At 46.4% G+C, this 27,315-nt stretch overlaps 1 long non-coding RNA gene across 4 annotated transcripts in view; it reads right to left on the bottom strand.

The window, feature by feature from the left end:
• Nucleotides 1-27,315, bottom strand: part of LOC100513893 (uncharacterized) — a 66,538-nt gene that overhangs the window by 28,515 nt on the left and 10,708 nt on the right. For 2 of the 4 annotated variants that reach the window (XR_014832633.1, XR_014832630.1), the window contains exons 1-2: nucleotides 9,511-9,600; nucleotides 1,350-1,483 (exon numbers count right to left, since the gene is read on the bottom strand). This is a non-coding gene — a long non-coding RNA (uncharacterized LOC100513893). Of the gene's footprint in view, nucleotides 1-1,349; nucleotides 1,484-4,785; nucleotides 4,990-9,510; nucleotides 9,601-27,315 lie in introns of those variants that run through there. The other 2 variants (XR_014832634.1, XR_014832632.1) reach the window with 2 other exon arrangements.

The following is a 27,315-nucleotide window of genomic DNA, read 5'->3' on the forward strand; positions in this document are numbered from 1 at the left end:
TCCAGTGCAATAGGGCGGGGTGGTGACTGCGGTAAACAGAAGCTGCTACAGTGGCAGCTACTCCTTGGCTCTATCTACTTGTGCCATTTGAAAATATGATCCTAGTGTTGCCAGATCGCCTAATTTATCAGTAGAAGCCGAAAATGTACATTTTAAATAAATATTCCCATCTATAAAAATATTCTGTGGGCCAAAGAAAACAGGGTTAAATTTGACCTGTGGCTGTTACGGCTATAAGCCAACAGCCCTGGTCTTAGGGGAGTGAGTTCCCCTATAATCATATTAGTGATTTTGCCACTCCATGTAGACACGGCACATGGCACACGTGTGTTTATTTAGTCTTTTTGATAATATCTACTTGAGGTACATTCTATTACCCTCCTTGTACAGCTCGAACCTGTATTCTCATGGATCGAATCCACATCCTCATGGATCCTAGTAGGGTCTGTTACCGCTGAACCCCTACGGGAACTCCTCTTCTGCCCTCTTCTTGACTAACTGGGTCATCCTGAGTGAGGCACTGGGCCTCAGCATTCCTCTTTTTTTTTTTTTTTTTTTTTGCTTTTTAGGGCTGCACCTGCAGCATATGGAGGTTCCCGGGCTAGGAGTCCCATCGGAGCTATAGCTGCTGTCCTACGCCACAGCCACAGCAATGCAGGATCTGAGCTGTGTCTGCAAGCTACGCCACAGCTCATGGCAACGCCAGATCCTTAACCCACAGTGTGAGACTAGGGATTGAACCCGCAATGGTTCAATGAACTAGCCTCATGGTTCCTAGTCGGATTCGTTTTAACTGAGCCACAGGAACTCCTTTCCTATTTTTACATTTGTGACCGAATCCGCCACTTTTTCCCCACTGGGATCTTCTGATCTTAACCTGGGTTCCACAGACTCTCCTAGCTAGGAAATAAATGATTTCTGGAGAGGTCTTTGAAATCACAGGCAACTTTCTTTTGGCCGTGCCCATGGCATGTGGAAGTTCTGGGGCCAGGGACTGTAATAAAGACACACCACAATGCCCTTTATTTTCACTGAGTGACATTTCTGGGTGTCTGGTACACGTCAGCACATGGAAATTGACCTCCTTCTTACTAATGACTGCTGGGTAACCTATGGCATGGATGTAGCTTAGTTTACTGAGCCAATCTCCTACGGATGCATTTAGGTTGTTTCCAGGTTTTAAATTACTTGATGGCAGGTTTTTCCACCTCTTTTGAATACCTGACCCACCTTAAAGAAATATGTTTTTCCACTGAGATCCAGTATACACATGTATAACACGTGCTTATTTATAGCGTGTGTGCACACACACACACACATCTCAAAAGGTTTTATGAAACAGTACTTACCCTTCCTGTGTGCAGTGTAGGCGGTTTCATTCCATTCTGTTAGAAAAGCGATCGTTGGGACCCGCCGACTGCTTTCACCGCCTATTGGTAAGTCATAATCCCAGCAGTTTGGAAAGACATCTTCAGTGCATTATCTATTAAGTACAAAGGGAAAATGCTTGCTTTCCTCTTCGGAACATTTTCTGAATACAACTTACGCGATCCTTACCAAGTGCCAGACGGCTAGGAATTGTTATTCTTCCTATTTTTCAGGTGGTAAAACTGAAGTGCAGAGAGGTTGGACAAGTGGCCCAAGGTTACAAGGTAGCATGTAGGAGAGCCACGCTCCCAAGCCAGGCAGTCTGACAGCAGTTTATTTTCTTAACCATCAGCCCGTGGTGCTTCCTCTAGTCTTAGGAACCGATGTGAGACTAACCGAGTATTTAGAAACGTAGGGTTCTAAATAGCCTAATTCAGTGTTTCAAAACATCTCATTCAGGTATGTTCCTTTACAGGATACTCAGACAGGACATGGCCAGCCTACACTGCTCTCCACACACCTTGGTGCCTACAGCAGCTAAACAAAAACTCCCCTCATTTATCAGTCTCCTCCAGAAACTCTGCATTAGCATCTCTCTCTCTCTCTCTTGCACTCTCCCAAACCCTCAAAGCTTCAACTCCCCAAATGATCAATGACAGCCAGTATCAGTCCTGGACTTATAATAAGATTACAGAAGCCCTTCTTATTCAGAGGGAGTGTGAAGCTTCCCTATTATTTATTGATTTCCCCCCAAAGTTATCAAGTTCTAAAGCCTAATCATTGGTGTAATAGTTAGCTGAGATGTTTGGAGAATTGTTAAGCCCCTTTAGCTAATGCACGGCATATGTCGGAGGGATTCAGCTAATTCACATATCTGTCTGCACTATTAATAGAGAAGGTTACATGCCAATTATCCAGGCTTCAATCAGCCTGTTTGGATACAATAGAGGCAGTGTTCACACACTTGATGTGCCACATTCCTTCCCGACATCAGAAGCAGCTGGTTCAGATAAAGACCCCTGGGGTTTGGATATTTAGGAACCACGTCCACGGAGGAGCTGGAATGGAGACTTGATTGCTACCTCGGGTGCAGGGAGCTTTAACCTGGGTTCTTTTGAAAAATGTCTGGTGGGTTTTTAGTTCACTGGTCTTTAAACATTTCCTGTTCAGACTTGTTGGGTGGGTGGGTGGAGGTGCTGAGGAAGAAAGAGACAAAGGCACACAGAGCTTAAACGACAAAGGAGAGAATAATAGGAACGGGTGAATGGATTCCAATACCCCCCCCCCACATGCTTGGGCCCAGTTTTAGAATCAAGTAGGTTAAGACAGTTTTCCCTTAACATTTCAGCCTTGTGAGTTGAAAAAAAAAAGTATGTGGGTGTGGGAATATATATAAATATGTACACACACACGCACACACATACACACACACACACAAGATTGCACCTCTATTTTTTCCCCTTTCCATTTATTTTTTCCTTCTGCTTCAGAAACTAAACTAGAAGTGCTGTAATCTCATCAGAAAACGCGGCTTCCGGTGCTATTTTAAACCAGGAACAGAAGCAGAAGTGTGTGGAATCACTGAGAAAGCCCCAGCTCTCCTGAGAGCCGTTCTCGAATTTTTGTTGGCACAGAGCATGGATCAGTGATCAGGGAGTTAAAGTGGCAGATGTTGGGGACTTTCGGGGGAGGGGAGGCAGATACCTGAGACTCTCCGGCAATCTTGCCTACCCTCCCCCACCCCAATTTCTCAGAGCACAATATTAAAACAGTGCTGCTCTCCTCTTGCCTGAGGTCACACAGCCGACACTGGCATGACTATAAACAAGCAATCCCAAACAGCCGGTCCTCGCCCGACCCCCAGGCTATTTTGTTACCAATACTACTGCAGACCGTGATACCTTAAAATAAAAAAAATTACCAACAGCTAATAGACACCAGGCAGATACAACACGCCAGCCGTGGTTTTGTGTGCTATTTCGGCTCAGTGTGTATTTTTTCCCACCCTTCCAGATGAAAATACAGTAATTAACTCCATGCAGAGGGGGGAGGGGAAGGAAACCCTTTTTTTTTTTTCCCCCTCCCTAGACTTGAAAAGAAATTCTGGCAGATAATTTGGCTGAACATGAAAAGGGAGAGGCTGCTTACAGCCATCCAAATAAAGCGCTAGGTTGGTGAAACTCCATGGGCTGACTTGGTTATTTCCCGGCATGAAAAGCAGACATTTATCTGTTCCCATGGAGATATGTGTTCTACTAGTCAATCAGACTCTGAGGAGGTCGGACAATAGCCGGTCGAGCCTTTTTTCATCTTGAGAGATGGTCGGGTCCCCCTTTATTTTAACATTTCACCTCAATTTAAAGGAATCTAAATGATCCCTCAGAAATACCTGCAAACACAGCCATTATAATTCCAAGGCATTCAAATTAACAAGAAGCTCCAGCTGCCAAGCAGGAAGATGGGGCAGACCGGTCCCCCTCCTCCGATTTCACATCCTAGGTTCTTCTGTCACACTCCTCATTTGTCTACGTTTGGCTTCTCTACTTGACCCCTCCGTCCCGAATAAAAAAGAATAAGCTCATAACTTAAGGAAGCAAGAAGGGACATTTCAAGTGGAACATCATCAAAGCAAGAAAAAGCTGCTCCAGGAAAGAGGAAAAAACAAAACAAAACAAAACAAAAAACCCAAGTGCTGGAAGTTGGGTAAGTTGTGAACTTCGTTCTCGGCATTTCCTAGCCCAAAAAATGCACGTGCAGAAATGAGTCGGGCTGCTATTTGACCTTATGGGTTTGTTATCCATCTCAGAAAACAGATCTTGTCCATTTGCAAAACATGTTCATTTCAGTAGTTTACTGCTGTGCAAGCGCCTGGAAGCTGGGACGCACATAGAGCCTTTTGAACCCTCTGCTTTCAAATGTGTCTCTTCCCATCCTTTTTGCAGAGGCCGAAGGCAGAAGAAAACCTAAGAGGTCTTCCCAGAACTAACTGACAAGGGAGAGGGTATTTCCATGGGATCCCATCAGGGAGGCTGACTATCCAATATGACTTATAAGAGGAGCCAGCATCACAGGAAACGGGAGCCTGCCAGACTCACGATTTCATCAAGTCACCTCGCTCTTGTTAATAGAGTCATTCAAGTGCAGTTCAACGGCACAAGGCAGGAAAGTAAATACTAGGAGGACTCCCGGCTCAAAGCCCGGCCTTCTCTTGGCTCTGCTCTTCCATCTCCCTGAAGGCGGAGGCTCCGGCTTCTTCATGCCGGCTCCCTGAGATAAAGACACCAACAGGCCACCTCGGAAAGCCATTTGGAGCTTGGAGCGGTCCCAGCAAACGGCATTTAGGGAAGGGGAGAAATTCCAGCGTCCCTAGTCATGTATAACGTCCCGTTGTTAAGGCGGCAAAAAGCAGAAATTTACCTTGAGAGTTTGAATTCCCTGGAAAGACATGGCCCACATTTCTTATGTGCTGTGGGTCGGGATTTGACGGTTTCCTTCTCTTTTCTTCCTTTTGGTTTTTAAGATTTAAAAATCTCGAAAAGATTCGAACAGTATAAAATTAAGGTAAAAGACTCATATTTATTCCCTTGACTCACTCCACTAGCGCATGAGCTCAACTGAGACAGCTAATAACTGCTGACAGAGTCTTCCAGGCGTGTTCCATAAACATGCACGCATGTGTGTGTGTGTGTATACGTGCATATCATTTATTTTATTTTATTTAAGGAAAAAAATTTTTGGCTGTGTCCAGGGCACGTGGCAGTTCCACAGGCCAGGGGTCCCCAAGCCACTGCAGTGACAATGCCAGATCCTTAACTCACTGCACGACAGGGAACTCCACAGTCTTTATTTTAAATGTGCCAGTGTGGAGTTCCCGTTATGGCTCAGTGGTAACGAACCCGACTAGCATTCATGAGGATGCAGGCTTGAGCCCTGGCCTGGCTCAGTGGATTAAGGATCCGGCATTGCCGTGAGCTGTGGCTCAGATCCAGAGTTGCTGTGGCTGTGGTACAGGCTGGCAGCTGTAGCTCCAATTTGACCCTTAGCCTGGGACCTTCCTTGTGTCGCCAGTTTGGCCCTAAAAAGACTATATATATATATACATATATATATATATATATATCAGTGTAATCATATTTATAGACACTACTGTACAAATTATTTTGTCTTTTTAGGGCCGCATCCGCAGTATATGGAAGTTCCCAGGCTAGGGTCGAATCAAAGCTGTAGCTGCCGGCCTACATCACAGCAATGTGGTATCCAAGCCGCGTCTTCGACCTACACCACAGCTCACGGCAACACCAGACCCTTAGCCCACTGAGCGAGACCAGGGCTCGAGCCTGCATCCTCATGGATATTAGTCTGATTCGCTTTCGCTGAGCCACGCCAGGAACTCCCAACTTTTTTTTTTACTTAAAATATGTATCATCAATTTTCTATGTCTGCACACATTAAGAAAAATAGCTATAAGTTTTTGAGCACAATGAGGTAATTTCGTCCTCCTGGGGTGGGGGGAGGCAGAGAATTCAAATCAAAGGGCTTGTGGAGAAGGGGGACTCCCCTCCCCAGAGAAGATGACTGCTGGGGTTCAGTGCATCCGGAACAGGCCCCGCATGGATCAGCATATGTGTATATCAAACACTCACACTTTTCTGTTTTTACCAAGCATGCTTCACTTTCCATTTTTCACTTAGATCTCTTAGAGAGCAGGTCATGTTAGAAAAAAAAACTGACATTTTAAATGGTGACAGAGTATCTCTTTGAAGGATGTTCCTTAGGCATTTCACTTGTCCTTTTTGCTAGGCTTTGGGTAGATGGGATACTCTAGTCTGGGGTACACCCTGTGATTCTTTGCTCAAACCCCTCACCTCTTCCTAAAAGCAGTTCCTTTACTCCACACCTATCCCTACATTGCTTTCATCCGGAGAACTGATTCAACTAGCTTAAAAAAAAAATAAGACTTAAAACAGTACTATTAACCCATTAAAGATCTATTCTGAACAAGTTTTTAATCTTTCCTCCTGCTTGAGAGTGAAAGGCTCATGGAAAAGAGAAAAGTCCTGTCCCCCCACCAACCCAGGAGTCAGTCACGCCAAGCTCTTTGCACAGCATCCTACGTCTGCTGTTAGAAATGCATGCTTCATACTGACTAATTCCCTCCTGTTTGCTCCTTTTATCTTGGGCTCAGAGAAAGATTGCAGCTCACTCTTACAACTTAGGGGCAGCTTCCTTCTCTCCTTCGCAAAAGGGCTGTGCCAGCATTGGGGATTTAGAACAAAGTGTGTCCTTGGGAAGACGTGGGTGAGATTTTACGTTCAGTAAGTGGGTGGCGTGGGACCCCCTCCTCCCGCGGGGGAGGGGAGGAGTCTGATTTCATTATCCACTTGGAAACCTGGTGAAATCATGGATATGACTGAATCTTTTTGCTCAGCTCGTGAGGTCTTTTTGTTCTTTGTCTTTGCAGTGTGTACTGCAAATTTCTGTGACGCCTGGGAAAAAGGAAATGTGCGTTACAGAGCTGGGCAGCGCCACATGTCCTGTGACAAGCCGGCGACTTGAAAAATTTAATTCAGGAAGAGACGCAAAGAGGCCAAATCGAAAGAGGAACTGGGCCTATCGATGTTCAGAGCAGGAAAACCGAAGAAGTTACCAACCATCCCCAAGTTAAAAATCATGTGGGGCTGGAAAATATGTCGCCTGCTGCATTTGTCATTGAAATTCACAATCTTGTTTGCTGTTTATCTTGAGGCTTGGGGAGCTCGCCTGCTGGTTAGGAAAAAGGAGGCCAGGTCTAGGAAGAAATAAGAAAGGGAGGATTAGAGCCCAGAGTGAATGGGAGGTGTAAATAATACGCGGGCACCTGACAATCTGGGCAAAGAAATGAGAGACAAAGCCAATACCCCACGCCAGAAATCCTAAAAACTTAAGTGGGAAGCCCACACGTAAGAAAAATGTCTCCAAGAAAAAAGGAAAATAAAATCCCAGAGGATCTGTTTCCTCTGTGGTGCTGGTTCATGGAATATGTAAAGGTTGGTTTTGCCTCGGTGCGCACGTAAGCAGCACTGGATTCAAAGGAACGGGCTTCAGGATATGCTTTCAAGGGCTCACTCCAGGCCAGCTTGAGCCTCTGGGCAGAATGCTTGAGCTTTCCTCCAAAAAGGAGTTGAGACTGGGGCAGGAGGAGCACTTGGGGGGTGGGGGTGGGGGGGCAGGAAATGTTGGGGGGGGGCAGAGTTATGGCTCTTCCCCAGGAGACCCATCTATCTGGGTCACCTGTCTACCTCTGCACTTCTCTCTCTCTCTTTTTTTTTTTCTTCCTGGACCTACCTTAAATGGAATTGCTTAGGAAAGAGAGAAAAGGCATTTTTAGCCAAAAGCTAAGTTCGGACCAAGCTAAACTCGCTGGACAAGGGAAACCTTTTCCGGAGGCTACCTGCAGTCGAGTGTGACACCTCCTAAATGTTTGGCTGACTGCTATTTCCATCATACGAGAAGAGGAGGTAGCATTTAGAGAATGCTCACATGGAATAATTTATACACGGGTCCACTTTATCCTCTGAATCTAATGAAGTGGTGTGGTTACGTCCCTTTTATAGATAAATGAGGATTTGGCTGGATTACCGGCTTAAAAATGGTAGAGACAAAATATAATTCTAGATCAGCAGTTGGTAATTACAGTTTAAGGGGCAAATCCAGCTCAAGGCCTGTCTTTGTACATAAAGTTTTATTGGAACACCGCCATGCTCATGTGGTTATATACTGCCTATGACTGCTTTTGAGCTACAAGGGCAGAAGCCTACTATTTTACTATTTATTCCTTCACTGGAAAAATGTGTGCACATCCTTGCTCTAGACCCTCTGAGCTCATGCTCTTAAACCCAAATGTTTTCTTCTGTTCCCAAAATTCTTCTTCTTCTTCTTTTTTTTTTTTTTTTTAATGTGTTGCTGAACAGGAAAGATGATTCTGAAATGTCAGGAATAATAATAGTTACTGGAGAACTGAATCTGTCAGGATCCCAGGAATATCTAAAACAAACAAAAACAAACTTTTCTTCCTCTTCCCTTTCTTTTTGTCTCCACCAAATTTGAAAGTACTTTTACCCTAAATTTAAAACAAACCAAAACACTTTCATTGCCTTATCAGTTTTATCAAAGCTGCAAACACAACCTCATGTAAAAACCAAAATCTCTAGGGTAATTTCCAAAATAATGAAGAAGCAAAATACTGTTTTCCAGGAGACGTAAAAAACCTTTTGCTTTGATATTCTCAAAAGTGCAAGAAACAGAAGTTATTAAAGTGAGAACCATCAGATTTGCATCTGATGTTTACAGCACAATGGTAATATACAAACTCTCATCATTGGGAGCTTTGTTTATAAATATAAAAATTTCAAAGGAGAATGAAAACTAAGGGCAGTTGGAGTTCCTTACCCAACAATTATTTTCTCTTTTTTCCTACTAACAGAAGTTGGAGATCTTAGAAACTGAGCCGTGCTGCCATGTGACTAAGCTTTTCGGTGTTGTTAACAGTGGCTTTATTTTTTATCACTTTCCAGGATTGATGAATGTATTTATACATCCAGGTGTTTAACAAATGTTAACAAACAGCATTTATAATAGCACCTTCCAGAGTTCCCTTCGTGGCTCAGCAGTTAAAGAACCCGACTAGGATCCATGAGGATGTGGGTTCGATCCCTGGCCTTGCTCAGTGGGTTAAGGATCTGGTGTTGCCGTGAGCTGTGGTGTAGGTTGAAGACTCGCCTTGGATCCCGAGTTGCTGTGGCTGTGGCTTAGGCCGGCAGCTGCAGCTCCACTCGACTTCTAGCCTGGGAACCTCCACATGCTGCCCCAAAAGCCAAAAAAAAAAAAAAAAAAAAAAAAAATAGTACCTTCTGTATCTCCTATGTGCCAGGCCCTGTGGGCTGTTAGTTCTGAAAACATGATGCTAAGTCCTCCTGGGAACTCTACAAGGAAGGCAATCCTATTTTCAGCTACGAGATAAGAACAATGACATGCATGCAGTGCCCGGACCAATGACCCCCAAATCCTGACCCCAAACTCCAGACTCCTTCGCCTCTGAGAGGAGGCTGGTTTTGATTGTTCGTCCTTTCATTCGGCCAGTTTTTAAACTACTTTGGTACCTACCCTGCTGCAGGTCCAGCAGTTGGTTCTGGGGATTCAGCCGTGAACAAAACAGGTAAGTGAGTCAACGAGTTAAAGAACCGGGATATGTGCAGATGACAAGGCGCCAGGAAGGAAATGAAACAGGACGTGCGGGGTGGAGAGCGTCAAAGTGGGTGTAGCACTCTGGGAGGCGGAGGTGAGGAAGAGCCTTGAAACAGGAGGAGAGGCCACAGGTGAGGACCTAGACTCCAGAAGAAAGTTCCAGGCAGAGGAAAGAGCAAAGGCATATTATCTCATTTAATCTGCAAAACAACCTGATGGACTACGGTAGACCAGTTGTCTTAAAACAGGCCCTGTTACACTGAGTCTTAAGGGAATTACTTTGCAGAATCTGCATGTTTTTACTCACATTTCCTTACTCCGAAACCAGTCTGGGAATGGTCCTGCATGCCTAAATTCACAATAACCCTTTCCTCCATTACAGAGCAGTCTGTGGAAGGGTGTACCCCAGCATTGATGGGGTAGGTGGTGCAATAAAATCTTCAAGGTTAACAAAGAGATGAAGCCAAACACTGGTTTTGGGAGATCCATCTTTGAGGAGTAACTGAGGCACCTAAATGTGATGACTTTATCTTACATGCATTTCTTTTCTTTTTTTCTTTTAAAACAAACTTCAGCTATTTCATTTTATTTTATTTATTTCTTTTTTCTTTTTTTCTGGTGGCACGCATGACATATGGAAGTTCTTTGGCCAGGGATAGAACCTGCACCACAGCAGTGCCCCGAGCTGCCATGGTGAAAACATGGGATCCTTAACTTGCTAGGCCACAAGACAACTCCTAAAACTTATTTTATCAAGTCATATAATGAACTGTATGTTCCAATTACAGTTACTCACTATATTCTTTTCTTTCATACAAAATGGTTACCGACTTTTATTTCTTAAGAAAAAAATGGGCTTATTTGAACAGTGGTAAAAAATTTAAGATGTCAACTTAAAAATATACAAGGGACCATGTGCTGGGGTTTTTTTGTTTTTTTTTGTTTTTTTTTTTGTTTTGTTTTTAAATTATGTTCAGCAGGCCCTGGTTGTTGTCTACCTAATAGCAATCACTAATTTTTTTTGCTGATAAAACAAAACTTATATGCACACACATATATATTTTTTAAATTTCTTTCTTTCTTCTTCTTTTTTTTGGAAGTGCTATGTGCTTCAGGAAAAGCTAGAATGTCAATAGTCCCAAGGTATGGAGTTTTGATTGGTCAATATCAGTGGTTGTCAACCCTGGCCACAGGTCAGATCATCCTCAGAGCTTTGAAATACTGTCAGTGCCTGGAAACCGCCGCCCCCAGTTACTGCGGTTCAATTAGTCTAAGCATTTAAGATAATTTTATTTCTGTTGCTAATCACTGATTAAGGAATTGCCATATGACATAATTCTGACCAAAAGACCATAATTCTTTTCATGCTCTTGAATAGACAATCAAGGAAGGAATGTTCTCTCTTCCCACTTCCAGACCCTTTTTTTAGATGAAAAACACCATCAGGTGCAGTGGCAGCCATTTTGTGGCCATGAGAGGCCAACTCGAATTTCAAAGCCAGTACACTCAGATGGGCAGAGTGAAATCAAAGGAACCTGGGACTAGACTAACTGAATTAATCAACCCTGGAGCTGTCCTATCAGGAGGATATTTATGCCATAGTTTAGATTGGTTTTTTTGTTTCCTGAAGGTCTAAGCATTTTCAATTTTACAAAACAAGGCACCTGGAACACAGAGAGATAGAGCTCTGTCTGCAGTCTTACAGCTGCTAAATGACAAACCCGGGGTTTGAATCTATCTGAATCTGGCTCCTGTACTCTGAATGACTAAGGTATAGAACAGGGATCAGCAACCTATGGCTTGCGGGCCAAACCTCACTCACCACCTGTTTTTATAACTAAGGTTTTTTTGGAACACAGCCAGACACAGTTACTTTATGCACTGTCTGTGGTTGCTTTTCACACCATTACAGCAGCACAGTTGTGAGAGACAGTGTATGGCACATAACGCCTAAAACATTTACTGTCTGGCTCTCAAGGGAAAAAGTTTACCGACCCCTGCTGGTGTAAACCAATCACGATCATCTTACCTTTATCAGGGATTGCCTAGGGGTAACTATTTAAAGCAAGTGTCACCAATAAGACTTAAGCAGCATTCTGCTGGGGGCGGGGGACTTCTGAGAAAGACATTCCCCCATTGAAAGAAGTGTTCAGGAAGGCGGCCACCTCCTCCTTCCTTCCTCTGAATGAGCAGAAGAAGATGACGTTGTAGCAGCCATCTTAAATCCACGAAGGAAAGACGTGTAAATACAGGAAGGGGGTAGAGAGGAAACAGGGAAAGAGCCTACATCTTTGAAGACATCTTTATTCCTATCCCATGTTTTATCCCCCGAACCCTAGCTTTCGTGTTGTGTTTGATAGGAAATAGCTTAAGTCACATTTACAGGCGGTTGCATGACTTGCAGCTGAACTTGTCCCCTTTGACACAAACCCTCAGTCTGGAAGGACCATCCTTATTTTATACTTGAGACACCCAAAGTTCAGGGAGATAAAAGGACGGGCCCGAGGCCGTGTGCATCAAGCTAAGCTTGTCTAGATCCAAGGACAATCCCTGTTCCTTTCCCTCTTGATAGTAGCAGACACGCTCTTGGCATCGGGGCCTTTGTTTATATACGTTAAAAAATCTATAATCAAAGGAGAAGGAACACTAAGGACACCTGGGGTTCTCTACTCAACAGTTTTTTCCTCTTCTTCCTACTAACCGAACCTGTGCTTTGTTTGGCCAGCGATGCATCCAGCTCCAAGGGATGAAGGGTATTTGGTGTAAACCAGTGATGAAATTCTTTTTCCTCTTTGCGGGAGGTTTTACCCCCTAAATACCCTAATTCTGGGGTGGGCCTGCGTGAGGCATGAGAGCCTGCACTTCTGACGGGCGGCCAGGTCATGCCGACTGCTTCTGTTCCATAGGCCACTTTCTTTCTTTCTTTCTTTCTTTTTTTAAGGGCCGCACCCACAGCATATGGAGGTTCCCAGGCCGGGGTCAAATCAGAGTTGGAGCTGCCGGCCTACACCACAGCCACAGCAATGCCAGTTCCAAGCTGAATCTGCAACCTACCCCACAGCTCACGGCAACACCAGATCCTTAACCCAGTGAGTGAGGCCAGGGATCGAACCCGTGTCCTCATGGATACTAGTCAGATTCATTTCTGCTGAGCCATGACAGGAACTCCCCATAGACCACTTTGATTGGTATTCATCTCTACTAGACAAAGACAAACGTTCCCTGTAAAGAGCCAGATGGTAAATGTTTTAGGTTCTGTGGGCCGATGGTCTCTGTTGCAAGTACTTAACTCTGTTATTGCAGCAGCTCAAAAGCAACCACAGACAACATATAAACGAGTGGGTGTGGCTGCCTTCCAATAAACCTTTGTTTATAAAAACAAGTGAAGGGCCAGATTTTCGTCTGGGGGGCCATAGTTTGCTGACTCCTGGCTGATGGCTCATGTCCTAGTCCTGGGCCCATCTTCTCTGACTACGTTGCTGACTAAAGGCTGAACCAATAGTAATTCTCTAGGAGGGAAGACTTGGGCCATGGCTGTTGGATGCTGGCAACAACCAATTGTTGTGATCCAAGCCAATTTGCATGAAACCGTTCTTAGCTTATTTTTGCCAAAGGTAAGAGTTAGCTGTTTTCTCATAGCCTAGTTACAGGTTGTCATCAAATCAAATCTCTGTCCGAATTCTGTTACTCCTAGCAGCCACACAATTACTAGCAAAGCCGGCACAGAACAATTTATACAACCCGTGCCGGAAGCCTGGTCAAGTCCTAGTACTCTATTCTTTCTGGCGCTCTGGTCACACCCTAAATAAAATGCTGACTCCAGGCAGGCATAACAACATTCCAAAAGCAGGATTCTGTGCTCCGGGTCAGCATGACAGCATCAGAAATCCTCCTAAAGCAGTGACTGGACACAGAACTAATGAGAGGAAGCAGGGAAGGGTACAGGGGAAGGATGGACTGTTACATCCTGGAGTGCATTCTGGTCAATTCTCAAGGCTCGGTACCTTTAGTTTCACCAATGCAAATCAATTTCTACTATCATCGTGCTAACCAATTAGTCCCTAGTTTTACCAACGAAAAGCCTATTTCTGAATCGCAAGAAGCACTTGGTGGGCATGGTCGCTGCTGCTAGAGGGTGGTCCTTCGCCACGGTGTTTGCTAACCCTAAGTCACTGCTTCTCCATTGTCAGTTAGCTGACCACACTCCTATGGCTGAATGGACAGCCTAGCACAGTTGGTTATGTGGAAATATTTTAAAGTCTTGGCTCTAGGGAGTTCCCTGGTGGCCTAGCAGTTAAGGATCTGGCATTGTCACTGCTGTGGCACAGGCTTGATCCCTGGCCTGGGAACTTCCCTGTGCCATGGGGCAGCCAACAATTAAATAAGTAAATAAATTCTAGACTCTGTAACTGAGAGGTAGCCACACGAGTCTACTACATGGCACTGGAATAGCGATGAGCTGCCACACAAACAAAAATCACACACTGTTGTTACCATTCAAGGAAAACAAAGGAATGACGTTATATCGGCTTTTTTTTTTTTTTTTTTGTCTTTTTAGGGCCACACTCGCAGCATATGGAAGTTCCCAGGCTGGGGGCTGAACTGGAGCCACAGCCGCAGCCTACACCACAGCCACAGCAACACCCGATCCTTAACGCACTGAGCAAGGCCAGGGACCAAACCCACATCCTCACGGATACTAGTCCTTACCACTGAGCCACAATGGGAACTTCCTTTTTCAAAAATTTATTTTATTTTATTTTTTTAGTAATATGGCTTTTATTTTAAGAGCGACCTCTCTGCTCTGTGGCTTCCTGTGCCTGAACATAATCGTCTAGCTCTACGAGGTAGAGGACAGATAAGAAAGTCAAGCACAGAGGAAGGAGAAAACGTGTCCTTGGCTCTGCTATCAGCGAAGCCGGGTTCCGATCTAATCTGTCGCGTACTAGCTAAATCGCTCATGCTCTTCAGGCTGCTGGGCAGCCTGGTGCAAGGTGTCCCCTGGGGTAGAACGCGGGGCTAGTGGTTTTGCTTTCTGGAGTTGTCAAGACACGGCCTTGCGTGTAAAACGGAGACGACAGTGACTGCGAAGATGAAGGAAGCCAGGCACGTGACACAGCCCTGCCTCGGGCGTACACACGGGACACTCTCGGTAAATTTCCTCTGCTGTTATCCGCGGCCCACTCTTTGGATGAGACCCAGGCTCAGAGAGCTGAAGTCATTTTCTCAAAGCAGAGACAGAGACATGAAAGTAACAGCTAAACAACTGTGCAGTCCGCTCTAAAATACTGTTTCGGGCGGTTGGGGGAATCGTTTACTTTAGGCTTTTAATTTTAATTATTTTTTTAATGGCCGCATCCGCGGCATATGGACGTTCCCAGGCCAGAGACTGAATCTGAGCCACAGCTGCAACCTATGCTACAGCTTTAACCCACTATACCAGGCTGGGGAATCAAACCCACACCTCTGCAGGGACCCAAGCGGCTGCCACTGGCTTCTTAACCCACCACACCACAGCAGGTACTCCAATCTTAGGCCTTTTAGAAAGTTAAGGACACTTATCAGAGGTCAAGTTTTGCATCTGAGTGGGAACGCTGCAAACAGTGTCTGAAGACGGCCTTTGGGCTGTGCAGATGGAGTTAGCTCCAAAAGCTAGTTACCAGACTTCGTGCTCTTATGTGTCCAGCAGAGAAAGTGCTGAGATGATGTGTCCTCACCAACTACAGTGGGTAGTTATGTTTTACTTCAGTCATCGACCAACTGAGCCCACTTCCTAACCTTAGAGACGTACTCCCCTGTGATTCTGGGTAGCAAGCAGAGCTCACCTTTCACCACAGAAACTGAAAGTGTTAAAAATTGATTTCCAGCCTCCATTACAACTAAGGTGTGATGTATGACCTAAATCTTGATCTATGGTGTGCCCAACAGAGGCAAATACCCCAGACCTTTTTTTTTTTTTTTTTTTTTTTTTTGTCTTTTTAGGGTTGCACCCATGGCATCTGGAGGTTCCCAGGCTAGGGGTCCAATTGGAGCTACAGCTGCCAGCCTACACCACAGCCCCAGCAAAGCAGGATCTGAGCCGTGTCTGTGACCTACAGCACAGCTCACGGCAACGCCGGATCCTTAGCCCACTGAGCCAGGCCAGGGACTGACCCACATCCTCAGAGATACTAGTTGGATTCGTTATTGCTGAGCCACAGCCTGAACTCCCAAATGCCCCAGACTCTTAACTGGAACCCAGGGACACAAAGAAGGATGAGCTGTGTGTGTGGAGTCCGCTTTAGAGATTTGTTACAACAGCATCTAGTTATAATTGGTGGCCTTGACTGTGGTTCCAATAGCAGAATCCAACATCCACAACCAGGGCTGGTGGTGGACCCAGTGCAGACTGCAGGGTCTAGATAGACTGGGGGCCGGCAATTTTTTTTTTTTTTTTTAAAGGGCCAGATAGATAGTTCGGGCTTTGGGAGGCAAGAGGCACTAGCAGGGCTGTTCTGTAGACTCTTAAACAGCCGCGAAAGAACACACTAGCTCTTGGACCCGCACAGTAGCAGGTGGCCAGTGGGGTTTGCCTGCTGATCCCTGACATGGAGGCCTGCGACGGCGTCAGCGCAGTTTTCACTAGATCAGTTCAGTGTGATTTTGGACATCATGGCCAGGAAATAGGGTCTTTGCAGATGTAACAAAGTGAAGATGAAATCATACTGGGTTGGGGGCCCTTACTGTGTCAAGGGGGGAGATGCCATGTGGAGATGGAGGCCGAGCTTGGGCCCCAGCGAAGGGCCGCTAAGGATGGTAGGCGGCCAGCCCTGGCGAGGCGCGGGACGGTGCTCCCTGGGGGCCCACAGACAGAAGCAACTCCGCTGGCACCTTGATTTAGAACTTCTAGCCTCCAGAACTGCAGGAGAATACATTTCTGTTTAAGACACACAGGCGTGGTACTTTGCTATGGTGACTCTAGAACACCAACACATCACCGGTCTTTCTTTTCCTCCCCCTCGCCTTCCCTCCTGCCCTTCCTCCCTCCCTTCCTTTACTGGCTGTGCCCAGGGCATGCACAAATTCCCAGGCCATGCACAAATTCCCAGGCCACACCACAGCTATAATCAGAGACACAGCAGTGACAACGCTGGATCCTTAACCCACGGAGCCATGAAGGAACCCTGTACAATTACCAATATTTAAAAAAGAGTTTCCAGGAGTTCCTGTCATGGTTCAGTGGTTAACAAATCTGACTAGGAATGATGAGGTTTCAGGTTCGATCCCTGGCCTCGCTCAGTGGGTCGAGGATCCGGTATTGCCGTGAGCTATGGTGTAGGTCACAGATGTGGCTTGGATCCTGTGTTGCTACGGCTGTGGTGTAGGCCAGCAGCTACAGCTCTGATTAGACCCCTAGCCTGGGAGCCTCCATATGCCGCATGTTCGGCCCTAAAAAGACCAAAGAGTAAATAAATGAATAAATAAGTAAGTTTCCAATTAGAGAAACACAGGCTTTTGGTGTCTGTTAGGCACTGAATGTTGAAGCTTCAGATATAAAAATCTAGGCTCCCTTTGGCCTCTGAGAGAATATCTATTCTTTATTATGTTCCAGAATTCCTGAATTTTCCAGAGACTTCGTGATATGTGTGCTACTGCAACCATCTGAACAAAAAGCAAATAATGTGACTCTCACTGCCTGCCGTGAAGCTGAATGTTAAAGGTGTTTGCAAAAGTGTGACAACAAAGCCGCTCTACTCACTACATTTGGGGAGGGGTGAGCATTACTTATTTTTCATAAAAACATGTTAAAGTTAACACAGGGGAGGTGTGTTATTGGTATTTTTAAATGACTTAATAAACATTTCAAAAATCTCTCGGATTTAATTTCATATAGGTCAATATAGATAGATCTGACTCTTATACATACAAGCTCTTTCGGGTTGTCAATAATTTCGAAGTGTGTGCAGGGGTCCTGAGACTAAAACAGTTGAGAACTGCTGACTTAGGCTGATGTCATGCTTCCGCTCCTGGAGATTTTATAGGAGAGAGACTAGTTCCTGTTTTTTCCTGCACACCAAGAAAGATGTGATTGAGAGCGCAGGCTTGAGATGCTGAAGGCTTGAGTCTAAAACCGTAGTCTACAAATAAGACATGCTGGGAAGGGTGTGGAGAAAAGGGAACCCTCTTACACTGTTGGTGGGAATATAAGTTGGGGCAGCCGCTATGGAAAACAGTAAGGAGTTTCCTCAAAAAACTAAAAATAGAGTTGCCATATGATCCAGCAATCCCACTCCTGGGCATATATCCAGACAAAAGTATAATTCAAAAAGACACCTCCACCCCTATGTTCATAGCAGCACTATGCACAAGAGTCGACACACGGAAACAACCTGAACGTCCCCTGACAGAAGAAGAGATAAAGAAGATGTGGTGTGTATATATATTATATAAAATGGAATGTTAGTCATAAAAAGAATGAAATGATGCCATTTGAAGCCACATAGATGGACCTAGAGATTATCATTCTTAGCAAAGTAAGTCAGAAAAAGAAAGACAAATACCATATGATACCATTTAGTTGTGGAACCTAAAATATGACACAAATCAACTTATCCATGAAACAAAGACAAACCCCCAGATGTAGAGAACAGACTTGTGGTTGCCAAGAGAGAGGGGGTTGGGAGAAGGAAGGATTGGGAGTTTGGGATTAGCAGAGGCAAACTATTATACATAGGGTGGATAAACCACAGGCCCTACTGTATAGCAGAGGGAACTACATTCAATATCCTGTGACAAACCATAGTGGAAAAGAATATGAAAAAGAGAATGTAAGTAAAACTGAGTCACTCGGTCATACAGAAGTTAGCACAACATTGCATATCAACTATACTTCAGTAGAGTTAAAAATTTAAACAAATAAAACTTTACTATAGAACTTACAAAGCATGTGATATGGGACCAGTGACTTAAATCCACAGAGCCTTGATTTCTTTAGCTGTGAAATGGGCATAATAAGACCCATCTTTCAGGGGAGCCGTAAAGATTAAAGAAACGCTCACTACAGTGAGCAGGGTAAAGCCTTGTACTGTGCAGGAAACACATGGACCAGGACGAGACCTCTCAGATGGGACACACACACAAATTGCCTGAACAGCTTACTGAATGCATGTTCGGACCAGGCAGGTCTGCAGTGGGCCTGAGACTCTGTGTTTCTAGCAAACTCCCAGGGGATGCTGCTGCTGCTGGTCCCCTGGGCACAGGGGAGAAACCCTGGTCTCAGGAATACCCCTCCAGAGCTATTCAGTTCTTCTCCATTTTCAACAGCAACATATTTAAATACCAGCTTTTCCTTTTTTGTTTCTTCTGTTGCCCTTTTTTTTTTTTTTCACTTTTCAGAGCCGCATCCATGGCATATGGAGGTTCCCAGGCCAGAGGTGGAATTGGAGCTGTAGCTGCCAGCCTACACCATAGCCACAGCAATGCAGGATCCAAGCCACATCTGCGACCTACATCACAGCTCCGGGCAATGCCAGATCCTTAACCCACTGAGCAAGGCCAGGGATCGAACCCGCAACCTCGTCGTTCCTAGTTGGATTTGTTTCTGCTGCACCACGATGGGAACTCCTCTTCTGTTGCCTTTTGAGTGACAACTTTTCCTAACAGGGGTTCCTCTATTTCTGACTGCTCTCCCCCACTTTACTCTTCATTTAATAAAGATAAACTTGGTCTTGGCCCTCAAGGTTCAGGGATGCCTTGAGCGTCCTCTAAAGTGTCATTGGCTCCAAGCCTTTCCAGCACTGTTAGGATCAAGTCCAGACTCCATGCATGGCTAAAAAGCCCTGCTGGGCCTGGCTGGCTGGAGGCTGCTGGGAGGCACTGCCCCTCCCTGGCTGCATGGTTCTGAAGCTCAGAGGAGATGCCTCTTGTCAGCTTAGCACTCGACATGGAGCAGGTGAAGCCCACGTAGAAACTCTGCGTTGGCTCTCAACCACGAGTGGAGGGGAGAGAATTTTTGCCCTCCCAGGCCCACCGGCAACACCTGGAGACAGGTCTGGCTGTCATCGCGGGGGCAGAGTTCTCTGGCATCTGGTGGCTGGAGGCCGGGGATGCTGCTTAGTATCCTACGATGTGCAGGTCAGCTTCCTCCATCCCCACTCCCCGCCCTGCTAGGACGGAGAATTATCTGACCCCAAACGTCAGCAGTGCTGAGCTCAAGACACTGCCTCAAGCTACCAGGAAGAACTTTTCAAAGCCCTGAACTGCCCTCTCTGACACATCAGATCAAATCTGTCACCACCTCCAATTTCTCTCTGTCCCGCTGACTCTTCCTGAGCCCGCCACGGCAGGAGCGCTCTTCCTGCAGATCTTAGATGGCTGGTTGCTCTTCATCCTCCAGGGCCAGTTCAAGCTTCCCACACTCAGGGAGGCTTCTCTGACCCCCTCTGCAAGGCTGCTCCCACCTTGCTGGCTATGCTTGATGAGGCAGGCTGTTCACTGCCTTGGACTGTCTATCCCACCATTTCCTTACTGATCAGTGGATTGCCTCGTGTGGTCAATGAGCCAGAGTCATGTCTGTCTTGAGAGGTTTGTAAACTACAGCTCAGGGGCCAAATTTGGCTCTCTGTCTCTTTTGGGGCATAAAGTTTTATGGGAACACAGCCATGCCATTCTTTCAGGCCTTGCCCCTGGCAGTTTTCACTCTACGATAGAAAAACCGAGCAGTTGTGATAGAGAATGTATAACTCAGAAAACGACGGTATTCACCCTTTTCCGAAAACACGCGCTGACTCTGGTTGTGGTTACCTGCTGACTGCCCCAAGGCAGTGCCTGGCACTTCATGGGCACTCGGCAAATACTTACTGACTATATTAAGTGCCCATTACAGGCATTATCTCATTAATCCTCCTTACCACTCAAGGAGCTGGATGCTATTAAGGGTCCACAGACATCAACGTCCAAAGCGATACTTAAAAAAAAAAATTTGGCGGCAAAACCTGATTTGATCTGACCTGACTCATGTGGCTGCAAGCTATGACTTGAATGCATGTGGAACTATTGATTGCCTCTCTCTCTCTCACTCTCTCTCTCCCCCTAAGCTGCAGCTGCAGCAACACTGGATCTTTAACCTACTGTGCCAGGCTGGTATGGAACCCGCGTCCCAGCTCTCCCAAGATGCTGCCGAGCCCACTGCTCCACAGTGGGAGCTCCTGGACTGTCTATGTTCGTCTCACTGATTGACCTTTGTATGCTTCTCTGTAAACACATCAATGAGGTGGAAGACGGCGTGCACCAGACGCCAGAGCACCACACCCCTGCTTCTAAAGCCCCCAAATCCCGAATTCCAAAGCACTTTCAGCTCTAAGGGTTTGGATGAGAGAGGCTAATGTGTGTTCTTTCTCATTCTGAAGCTGAGGAATAGAGAGCTGGCGTATGAAATAACAATGCTAGTGGGTGGCAGAGCCCAGATCTGAATCCAGGAATCAGACCCTTGTGTCTGTAACCACCAGGCTCTCTTAGCAGAGGGGGTTGTTGACTGGATGAATTAAGGGGTATGAGACGCTGACTGGGCCTTGTTCCCACTCCTGGGCTGGTTTCCTGCTGCTGGGGAGATGCCTGCCTTTCCTCTGTCAGAACATCTTTTCAGGCCAAGTGCTGCAGTTATAAATGTGCGTGTAACACACACACACACACACACACACACACACCCATACCCCCCCCACATACACCCCCCCCCAGAAAGGAGCGACATACTATTACATTTCCTGGAGCTTTGTAGCTGCCTGTTGTTTTCAGCAATCTCATCCGTATGAATCAGGTGACAAAACCCACTAGTAACCAGGCAGGGGAAAGAAAACAGATGCTTTTCCAGCCAGGCAGGATTGAGCTGAGCAGTTTGTCACTGTGGTTAAACTCTGCCTCCATCAAGGCACAGCCCCTTGTAAAAAATTGTTACTGTTCTCTCTCTCTGGCTTTGGGAGTTGCTGTCCCCAACACTCAAAGCCACAGCTAGCAGGAAAAGTGTCATTTGTCTGCGGGGTACGAAGACGGGCGCAGGGCCCTGGGGTAGAGCAATGCTGTTTCCGAAAGCTTCAAGGCATTATTTCCTCCAGTCAAGAGGGGAAGCGAACCTCCTCTTGCGTGCTTCACAGCTTCCTTAAGAAGTTGCCTCTAGGAAGCAATGGAAAATTGACATGGTTGTAAGTGGGCACGAGTGTCCTTAAAAAAGCTCAAAGGAGCGAGATGGGCCATAGCGTGGCCAGCGGCCGACACTGTTGATTAAAGCACAGTCGTAGGCGGGTGAACACGAGATGATTTCCTCTTTGTTTAAAAAACGGGCACGTATCGGGAGCTCCTGTCATGGCGCAGCGGAAACAAACCCCGCCAGGAGCCACGAGGTTGAGGGTTCGATCCCTGGCCTCACTCAGTGGTTTAAGGATCCGGCATTGCCTTGAACAGTGGTAGAGGTTGCAGACTCAGCTGGGATCCCTTGTTGCTGTAGCTGTGGTGTAGGCTGGCAGCTACAGCTCCAATTCGACCCCTCGCCTGGGAACCTCCATATTCTGTGGGTGCGGCCCCCCCCAAAAAAGCAAAAAAAAAAAGGCATCTATCTACATGTGTGTGGGTGTGTGTGTATGTGTGTGAAAACAGAAAAAGATAAGAATACACTCTCAGCCTTAACACAGGAAGTAAGTGAGAAACAGGTGGGGGTGGAGGAAAGCGTGTGTGGCAGAGAGGGAGGGCAGTTTTCTATTTTCAATCATTATACACTGCGGTATTCTTCCATGGCTTGTGCAATCAAAAAATAAATAAACATGAAAAAAATTAACATGCAAAACCAAATGAACACACAAACCCTAACCCCCCCAAGGCACTGCTTCAAAATAAACAGAACTCCCTTAACTTCTAAGAATCTGGAGGCTCCAGGCACAGAAGGACGTCCTGGTTTGGGGCAGCCCTAGTTCACTCATTCTGGAAGCTGACGCGGAATGCCACCGCATCCCCGGAACAAGGCAGACTCCTTAACATGGTTATTAAAACGAGCCTGCTGAACAAAAGGGAAATGTTCAATTCCTTCCTCGCTCTCTCATACGCTGCTTGAAGTTATTAACACTTAAAAAAAAAAGAGAGAAAGAAATAGGAATCATCCAAAATGATTGATGATCCTCGTAATTCCTTTATCCTTCAGAGCACACATGCTACGAGAGGAAGGCATCAAATCCCACCTCTGAATACTAAAGAGCAAAAACACAAAAGTAGGAGCCAGCACGCTGAAAAACCAGCCTTTTTCAGAGACTCAGGGACACCCTAGGTCCTGAGGGATCCTTTAGATTTCACACCAAACATTTTTGGCCTGGTTAATCTACCATCAAACAACCTGCTTATCTTTTCATGTTCACATTACCTTTCAGTTGACGTTTTACTAGATTGTCTGTTACTTTTTTTTTTTTTTTTTTTTTTTTTTTGGTCTTTTTGCCTTTTCTAAGGACGCTCCTGTGGCATATGGAGGTTCCCAGGCTAGGGGTCTAATCGGAGCTGCAGCAACCAGCCTATGCCAGAGCCACAGCAACGTGGGATACCAGCCGTGTCTGCGATCTACACCACAGCTCATGGCAACGTCACATCCCTAACCCACTGAGCAAGGGCAGGGATCGAATTCGCAACCTTGTGGTTCCCAGTCGGATTTGTTAACCACTGCGCCACAATGGGAACTCCATAGATTGTCTGTTACTTCTTGCGTTTAAAAAATTTTTTTTGGCAGGAGTTCCCATTGTGGCTCAGTGGTTAATGAATCCAACTAGGAACCATGAGGTTGTGGGTTCGATCCCTGGCCTTGCTCAGTGGGTTAAGGATCCAGTGTTGCCGAGAGCTGTGGTGTAGGTTGCAGACGTGGCTCGGATCTCTCATTGCTGTGGCTCTGGTGTAGGCCTGTGGCTGTAACTCCGATTCAACCCCTGGCCTGGGAACCTCCATATGCCACGGGAGTGGCCCAAGAAATGGCAAAAAAGACAAAAAAAAAAAAAATTATTTTTGGCTATGCCTGTGGCACATAGAAGTTTCCAGGCCAGGGATCAGACATGCGCCACAGCAGTAACCCCACCCATGGCAGTGGCAATGCTGGATCTATAATCCGTTGAGCCACTGAGGAACTCCTTCCCTTTACTTTTTTTTATAAATCAGGTTATATAGAAAATAGGAGGTGGGAGTTCCCTGGGAGCCTAGTGGTTAAGGATTCAGAGTTGTCACTGCTGTGGCTCAGGTTCAAGCCCAGGCCAGGGAATTTCTGAGAGCCATGGGCTTGGCTCAGGTGTAAGAGCCAGAGGCAGGTGTGGTGATGGTGACCCAGAGGAAGGGCCCACCTCCTGCTGCACCATCTCTGTCTGCACACACACCAGAAATTCAGCAACACGGTGGCTGCCGGCAAGGTATAAATGGAGAAGCTTGATTCTGAAACTGGCTTCTCTTAGCAGAACAGTATGCTTAATTACTGGAGCTTTAATCGTGTGTGCTGAAAGAATAATCAACCAGGACGGGTGGATCTTAAATATTTGAGAAGCCTGCAAGGCAGTCTCGCAGGGCTGGGACTTTTCCTTTACAGGATCCACCTCTGGTGGGCAAAAGTTTGTCAGTCTCCCCGAGGTTTTCAGACTTAAGGAAACGGGTTAGAAAAAGTCTCTTTGCATCTACCTTTTAGAATGTGTTTTTATTAAATGAAGATCGTGCGAGAAATTTTGTTTTCACTGATCAAGTGAGATAAAGAAAAGGCCTTCTGAAAGCTTGATCCAAGTGTTTTGTTCCCGTCCTTTTCAAAGCACTCTCATCACATTATTTCTTATTTGATCCTCCTAGCGACCTAGAGGCTGAGAGAGGAAGCAACCTCCACATTACAGATGAGGAAAGAGAGGCATCAAAGGTGAATTCGTGCATGTAAACAATTGGATAGAGAGTGTTTAGGATTCCCAGTCTTTTTTTTTTTTTTGTCTTTTTCTAGGGCTGTACCCACGGCATATGGAGGTTCCCAGGCTAGGGGTCCAATTGGGAGTTACAGCCTCTGGCCACACCAACGCCAGATCCGAGCCAAATCTTCAACCTACACCACAGCCCACGGCAACGCTGGATCCTTAACCCACTGAGCGAGGCCAGGGATCCAACCCGCAACCTCATGGTTCCTAGCTGGATTCCTTAACCACCGAGTCACGACGGGAACGCCTCCCAGTCTCTTTTGCTCAACCTTTGTAGTGAAGGCAGGTATAATTTCTATCAGGTTCTATTCAGGTGGAGTTCAGTCAACTCCAGGGTTCACCTTGTGCTGAAGGTTTGGCAAAAATTTTCCAAGAGTACAATAAAATCCAAAGAAGCGGTTTACTTAAGCATGATTCACCCCCTGGCACCTACGACTTCAGACTCTGGGAAGGGACTCATTTTACCTTTGTCCTCAGGTACATAGCAGGAGCGTCTGCAAGCCCTGCCAGGAACTTGGCTGTTTTTACTCTATTTATTACCCGAGGTGATTGTACAGCTGTTGATCTCAGAGGACCACACGAGATCACCATGAATGGGCGGCGACGTGATTCTGCAGATGCAGATAATAATCCAAGACAATTGCAGGCTCTCTTTCACTCCGGAGGTGTGTCCCCTCATTTACAGAAAGGAAGACTGAATCATGGATGGAAAACAACTATGACACAGCAGGTCTAAAGCAGAGCAGGAAACAAAAGAATGGGATGGACTCTGATTTCCCTGCTTCGCTTTTTGACTAAATTGTCTTGAAGGTAGACTTTGATCCAGAACTTAAAAGAGTCCCTTTTCATTACAACAGAAACTCAAAGACAGTACCCAGATGTCTAAATGGATGATCTGCTGGTTTGCGCTTAAGGGAAAACAAGTAAAAGCAACCTGGTCCAAACGCAAAACTTTTTTGGGGCCACTCCCTCAGCATATGGAGGTTCCCAGGCTAGGGGTCAGATCAGAGCTGTAGCTGCCGGCTGGCCCCAAAGCAACGAAGGATCTGAGCCATGTCGGCGACAGACACCACAGCTCACTGCAACACCAGATCCTTAACCCACTGAGCAAGGCCAGGGATCGAACCCGCAACCTTATGGCTCCTAGTTGGATTCGTTAACCACTGTGCCACGACAGGAACTCCGAAATGCAAAACTTCTGAGTCAGGGATTTAGTGGTGGGGAGAGTAAGTTATAGGTTTTGAGCGTGTACAAAAGTGATGGAAAATTACCAACAATGATAACACTAACAACAAATAATAATCATAGCTCACTTATAGCTCTCTGTCAGGCACTGCTTTAGGTCGTTGCAAGGATTAATTCACTGAATGATCACGTCAACTCTGTAAGGTAGATGTTCTTATCCCCACTGCGGAGTTGAGAAAACCCATACGGTGCAGCGAAGAAACTTGTCCAAGGCTGGTCCTAAAGAAATACCTCCGTTCCCATCCTCCCCTGGCGGTGATTATAAACATAGGTTTAGGAGTTCCCGTCGTGGCTCAGTGGTTAACGAATCCGACTAGGAACCATGAGGTTGCGGGCTGGATCCCTGGCCTTGCTTGGTGGGTTAAGGATCCGGTGTTGTTGTGAGCTGTGGTGTGGGTCACAGATGCGGCTCGGATCCCGTGCTGCTGTGGCTCTGGTGGAGGCTGGTGGCTATAGCTCCGATTGGACCCCTAGCCTGGGAATCTCCATATGTCGCGGGAGCGGTCCAAGAAATGGCAAAAGACAAAAAAACAAAACAAAACAAAACAAACCTCCCCCCAAAAAACCCACATGGGTTTAGGCGTCTATTAATTCCATTCTCGTTGGCCTCTGCAGCCCTAGTCCATCTGGGACCTTTGGGCTAATTAGAGAAAGGTGCTCCCTCAGGGCAGGTGCTGCCTCTTTGAGATGAGGGCTTGACAGGCCTGCCTCGGGGGCCCCGCGAGGCAAACGGCAGAGGCACTCGATTTCAGCTGACCCGCATTTCTCTGTGCCAGGCCGGTCTGCCTGTGTGTGGGGGGACCACGGCTTCCCCCCACACACTGCTTCTCCGTTTAACCATCACGCTGCGGCGGACCTCAGACGGAGCTGGTGGGGCAGGTCAAAGCCAGAACGGCCCTGGCGCAGGGACGCCCAAAGGAGGCGAGAGCCAACGTGAGGCAGTCACACCGCTCCTCTTGTTGGATCCCAGGCTTGTTGGAGACAGAGAGGAGAGACACTCAGAGGTTCACTTTAAAATGCCGAGGACTCCGTGCCACAGAAAGGGCACTGGAGTTCTCTAAGCAATAGATCACGTCTTTGGATATTGGCTCTGGAAGGTGCTGGTGAAGCTACGTTGTCAGCGAACTCCCTGAGACCGTTGTCAGGCCGGCACCCTGCTGAAATAGACAGAGGCACTGTCACTGCGTTTGGGAACTGCCTTCACTGGATTCCAGTGGGCTCCCAGATGTTATGTGGGGGACCAGATGGCCCGCAGGTACAGCCCAGAGCTGCTGCTGTAAGGCTGTGTGACTTGGTCATGCTCCACGTTGAGTTTCCTCGTCTGTAAAAGGGGCTAAGAGCAACTCCTTGTAGACTTGGGAGGGTAAATAAAAAAACGACGTCAACTCTGTCACCCCATCCAAAGCAAACGGTGCTCAGAAAACATTTGCTGGCTTCGTCAGTTTGATGACGATGATGAAGTGGAATACAGAATTAAGGGCAGCCTTGGAGTTTTTCTTTCTTTCTTTTTCTTTTGGCCGCACTGGAGGCGTGAGGAAAT

Source organism: Sus scrofa, chromosome 17, assembly GCF_054392235.1.
Source record: "Sus scrofa isolate SSC_HxYL_T2T_F1_AM1 chromosome 17, Sscrofa_HxYL_maternal_Yorkshire_Landrace_v2.0, whole genome shotgun sequence".
In the NCBI taxonomy this organism is placed as follows: Eukaryota; Metazoa; Chordata; class Mammalia; order Artiodactyla; family Suidae; genus Sus; species Sus scrofa.